Raw genomic sequence first — 6280 nt, 5'->3', positions numbered from 1 at the left:
ATCACTTTACCTGACTGATCGCTACCAGATAGCTCTATGCAGCATTATTCATCTTGGTCTTACCAACAGGCTTTCATCCTGATCCTCCTGCTTCACTGGGGAAGATGTGACCAGGGAACAGCCCCAATTCCTTTAGGAACACCCCCACTTTACCCCAGAGTTACTCCCCTTGCCTGGATTAGTGCAGGACCTTGGTGTGTTGGAAACACTTATCCGTACCCTCTGAGGAAGCTGACGTGGCGAAACGCCCGTAAGAGGGAATAGTGGTGAATCTGCCATCTTTCTCTGTACACTCCCGGCATGTCGCCTGTAGGATCTGTAATCCCCATCTCTTGTTAGGATGGCTCCTCCTTTACACTATATGGGCTGTGCTGTATTCCTGGGATATCCCATATAGCACTGGCTGCACTTTATATCTCCTATTTGTATTCCAGGGATGTAATGCGCGGTCAGCTCTTTATTCTCTCACTATTTAGGCTAAGTGCACACGTACCGGAACTCTCGCGGAAATTACCGCGAGAATTCCGGAATTCCATTCCGCAGGAAAATCGCATTTTAAATTCCCGCGATTTTCCCGCTGAAAAACTAGCATTTTGCAAGCGTACAGTCATGGCCAAAAATATTGACACCCCTGCAATTCTGTCAGATAATACTCAGTTTCTTCCTGAAAATGATTGCAAACACAAATTCTTTGGTATTATTATCTTCATTTAATTTGTCTTAAATGAAAAACCACAAAAAGAATTGTCCTAAAGCCAAATTGGATATAATTCCACACCAAACATAAAAAAGAGGGTGGACAAAAGTATTGGCACTGTTCGAAAAATCATGTGATGCTTCTCTAATTTGTGTAATTACCAGCACCTGTAACTTACCTGTGGCACCTAACAGGTGTTGGCAATAACTAAATCACACTTGCAGCCTTTTGACATGGATTAAAGTTGACTCAACCTCTGTCCTGTGTCCTTGTGTGTACCACATTGAGCATGGAGAAAAGAAAGAAGACCAAAGAACTGTCTGTGGACTTGAGAAACCAAATTGTGAGGAAGCATGAGCAATATCAAGGCTACAAGTCCATCTCCAAAGACCTGAATGTTCCTGTGTCTACCGTGTGCAGTGTTATCAAGAAGTGTAAAGCCCATGGCACTGTGGCTAACCTCCCTAGATGTGGACGGAAAAGAAAATTTGACAAGAGATTTCAATGCAAGATTGTGCGGATGTTGGATAAAGAACCTCGACTAACATCCAAACAAGTTCAAGCTGCCCTGCAGTCCGAGGGTACAACAGTGTCAACCCGTACTATCCGTCGGCGTCTGATTGAAAAGGGACTGTATGGTAGGAGACCCAGGAAGACCCCACTTCTTACCCCGAGACATAAAAAAGCCAGGCTGGAGTTTGCCAAAACTCACCTGAAAAAGCCTAAAACGTTTTGGAAGAATGTTCTCTGGTCAGATGAGACAAAAGTAGAGCTTTTTGGGCAAAGGCATTAACATAGAGTTTACAGGAGAAAAAAAGAGGCATTCAAAGAAAAGAACACGGTCCCTACAGTCAAACATGGCGGAGGTTCCCTGATGTTTTGGGGTTGCTTTGCTGCCTCCGACACTGGACTGCTTGACCGTGTGCATGGCATTATGACGTCTGAAGACTACCAACAAATTTTGCAGCATAATGTAGGGCCCAGTGTGAAAAAGCTGGGTCTCCCTCAGAGGTCATGGGTCTTTCAGCAGGACAATGACCCAAAACACACTTCAAAAAGCACTAGATAATGGTTTGAGAGAAAGCACTGGAAACTTCTAAGGTGGCCAGCAATGAGTCCAGACCTGAATCCCATAGAACACCTGTGGAGAGATCTAAAAATGGCAGTTTGGAGAAGGCACCCTTCAAATATCAGGGACCTGGAGCAGTTTGCCAAAGAAGAATGGTCTAAAATTCCAGCAGAGCATTGTAAGAAACTCATTGATGGTTACCGGAAGCGGTTGGTCGCAGTTATTTTGGCTAAAGGTTGTGCAACCAAGTATTAGGCTGAGGGTGCCAATACTTTTGTCTGGCCCATTTTTGGATTTCTGTGTGAAATGATCAATGTTTTGCTTTTTGCTTCATTCTCTTTTGTGTTTTTCATTTAAGACAAATTAAATGAAGATAATAATTCCAAAGAATTTGTGTTTGCAATTATTTTCAGGAAGAAACTGAGTATTATCTGACAGAATTGCAGGGGTGTCAATACTTTTGGCCACAACTGTATTTAGCTTGCAAAATGCTAGCGTTTTCCAAGCGATCTGGAGCATCGCTTGGAGAACTGATTGACAAGTTGGTCACACTCATCAAACAGTGTTTGACGAGTGTGACCAACTTTTTACTACTGAGGCTGCCTATGCAGCATCAGTAGTAAAAGATAGAATGTAAAAAAAAATAAAAAAATGGTGTTATTCTTACCTTCTGACGTCCCACGCATCCGTTCCCAGTAATCCTTTGTGAAAATGCCCGCGATGGCGTCCGTTCTCGCAGGATCGCGATGTCTCGCGGTAATTCGCGATGACGTCGCGCGAATTACCGCGAGACTTCGCGATCCCGCGAGAACGGATGCCATCGCGGGCATTTTCGCAAAGGATTACTGGGACCGGGAGCGTGGAGGCGGGAATGCTGCGCGGGACGCCGGAAGGTAACATAGTAACATAGTTATTAAGGTTGAAGGGAGACTTTAAGTCCATCTAGTTCAACCCATATCCTATCCTAACTTGCCCTAACATGTTGATCCAGAGGAAGGCAAAAAAACCCCATGTGGCAACAGTAAGCTTCACATTGGGGAAAAAATTCCTTCCCGACTCCACATACGGCAATCAGACTAGCTCCCTGGATCAACGCAATATTAAGGAGACTAGTGTATATACCCTGTAATATTATACTTTCCAAGAAAGGCATCCAGTCCCTTCTTAAATTTTAGTAGTGAATCACTCATTACAACATCATATGGCAGAGAGTTCCATAGTCTCACTGCTCTTACAGTAAAGAATCCGCGTCTGTGAGTATGCTTAAACCTTCTTTCCTCCAGACGTAGAGGATGCCCCCTTGTCCCCGTCACAGGTCTAAAAGTAAAAAGATCATTAGAAAGGTCTTTGTATTGTCCCCGCATATATTTATACATTGTAATAAGATCACCCCTAAGCCTTCGATTCTCCAAACTAAATAACCCCAAATGTAATAACCTGTCTTGGTATTGCAGACCCCCCAGTTCCCTAATAACCTTGGTCGCTCTTCTCTGCACCCATTCCAGTTCAGCTATGTCTTTCTTATACACCGGAGACCAGAACTGTACACAGTATTCTAAGTGTGGTCACACTAGTGACTTATATAGAGGTAAAATTATGTTCTCCTCATGAGCATCTATGCCTCTTTTAATGCATCCCATTATTTTATTTGCCTTTGCAGCAGCTGCCTGACACTGGCCACTAAAATGTGAGTTTGTCGTCCACCCATACACCCAGGTCTTTTTCAGTGACTGTTTTGCCCAGTGTTTTACAATTAAGCACATAATTATACAACTTGTTCGTTCTACCCAAGTGCATGACCTTACATTTATCCCCATTAAAGCTCATTTGCCATTTATCAGCCCAAGCTTCTAGTTTACATAAATCCTCCTGTAATATAAAATTGTCCTCCTCTGTATTAATTACCCTGCAGAGTTTAGTGTCATCTGCAAATATTGAAATTCTACTCTCTATGCCCCCTACAAGGTCATTAATAAATACGTTAAAAAGAAGCGGGCCCAAAACTGACCCCTGTGGTACCCCACTGCTAACCGTGACCCAGTCCGAGTGTGCTCCATTAATAACCACCCTTTGTTTCCTATCCCTGAGCCAGCTCTTAACCCACCTACACATATTTTCCCCTATCCCCATTGTTCTCATTTTATGTATCAACCTGTTATCAAGAATAACAATATTTTTTATTTTAAATTCTATTTTTTACAGGGATATGGTACCCACAGCTCGGAGGACAGTCTCCTCTCCTCCGGACCGTGGGTACCATCCGCAATTGTTCTGCTTACTTTCCGCATGGTGCGCACAGCCACATGCGGGAAGTAAGCGGAACAATGCATTCCTATGGGTGCGGGATCGCCGCGATTCCGCAAATTAATGAGCATGCTGCGTTTTTTACTGTGAAGCGATTCCGCCGCGGTAAAAACCGCAGCATTAGCACAGCATTGCGGAATCCCATAGGAATGCATGGGATGCTTATTTTTCGCGTTTTCGCGGCAAAATCGCGCGGTTAAAACCGCCGCGGAAACGCGAAAAAAACGCCACGTGTGAACTCAGCCTTATACCCTTTGCTCTGTGTCCTCTCATTATATAAGCTATTCATCTGTAAGTGCACAGGATCTATTCCCCTTATACTCTGATATCCAGTGATAGATCTACAATCCGGTTACATATATCTATGTATGGATTTATCTTACACTCAATAAATACGGAGCACTTATCTCATCCCCACCTTGATAGTGACGCTCTCTTAGGATACATGTTACTCTATGATGGCACTTCTGCACATAGCCACTAGATGGAGCTACAACATTTGACATTTGCCTGAATTTTTATATCTACACATGGTTTACACAAATTATATTTTCTTGTCTTAACTCTATACTATTTACCATTAGAAGCTGTGTATTTCTGTAATTATTTGTATGTATACATGATTGACTACTAATTCTTTCTCTGTAAAAACAATCCCCTTTAACCCCTTTCTGACATCGGGTGTAAATGTGCTTCCTCCCTTTGATGTGGGCTCCGGTGGTGAGCCCACGTTTCCGGCACATGTCAGCTGTTTTGAACAGCTGCCATTTGCCCCTAACAGCCTCTGACAGCCGCATTTAATGCACACTTCCAGCAAGCGCACCGCAAATCCCGCCCATCGGTGACCCCGTCACATGATCATGGGTCACCGATGGGTTGGCATGATAACCAGAGGTCTCCAGCAGACCTCTATGCTTGTCACTGCCGGAATGCTATGAGCGTCGCCCGCTAGCCAAAACCACATGGACCAGGGATCATCCTGCCGAACTCCCGCTCTCCTTTTAACATGGGCAAAACGCTACTCAGACAACACAGGGTGAGGGTAACACAGTGTGGGCAATGCTTTATTCTACCACAGAACAGGCAGATAACACATAGAACAGTCCCAGCACAGCACCCAAGATGGGGCACATTACAGAGTCTCACCCTCCACTGACCCGCCGGGATAATAGCTGCTGTGACTACAGATCTTCCAGGGTCACTACCCAGCTGTGGCACAGACACAGAGAGGAGGTAATGACAAGCGTAGGAAGATGACAGTCCATACAAGACCAGCTGAACCGAGGATCACAATCTGGCTTCATCATCCAGGGTCGGTTACTCCACCTGTGGCACGCACACACGAGGTAACAATAAGTGTAGGAAGATGACAGTCCATTGAGTCCATACAAGGTACAAGGCCAGTTGATCCAAAGATCACAACCTGGCTTCTCCAAATGTATCCATGATTCAGTGATGGTCAATGGAGCAGATCTGTATTCTTCCAACCGAGGCTGAAAACCCCTAGGTTGTTTCCTATAGAATGATAGATCCGTGTCTCTTGTGATGATGTTATGGCTGCTGTCCTGTCTCTTGTCCTTTGGATGTATAGATGTCTTGGCAGAATCTCTCTGGCTGTTTCTCTCTCTCTCAGTCTCTTTATACAGAGGCATGTAACCTATTTTTAGACTTAACAAGTGTCCCTCATTCAGTATTTACATAAAGGGTAAGAATGGAGATGAGATTATTATAGCATTACTTGATTATTTAAACTATTTGCATAGTTTTTCCCTCTCTGCTTTAGAAGTCAACAAACTGGCTCCATAATACAATGTATAATTAGCATATCAGCAATCATCACTAGTGATCAAGGATAAGCGCACAATAAAGTCAATATTACCGGCTTACACAAACAAGTCTGTTTTCCTGACCAACCAGAAATCAACACTTACATTTAAAGCCAACATACAGATAACATTCTATTATTCTCCGTTTGCTAAAAATAGTCGTTTGGTTAATTAAGATACAATGCTGTATGTCTTCACAATGCCAAAAGTAAAAACAAAAAGTTTTTAAAAATATAAAAGTTCAAATCACCCCCCTTTCGCCCCTTTCAAAATAAAACAATAAAAAATCAAACATACACATATTTGTTATAGCCGCGTTCAGAATCGCCCGATCTATCAATATAAAAAAGAATTAACCCGATCGCTAAATGGCGTAACGAGAAA

The sequence above is a fragment of the Dendrobates tinctorius genome, unplaced genomic scaffold, assembly GCF_039654945.1.
Source record: "Dendrobates tinctorius isolate UK_male_01 unplaced genomic scaffold, ASM3965494v1 ptg000430l, whole genome shotgun sequence".
NCBI classification, from domain to species: Eukaryota; Metazoa; Chordata; class Amphibia; order Anura; family Dendrobatidae; genus Dendrobates; species Dendrobates tinctorius.
The sequence above is the reverse complement of the archived record's forward strand: the minus strand, read 5'-3'. Positions refer to the sequence as shown.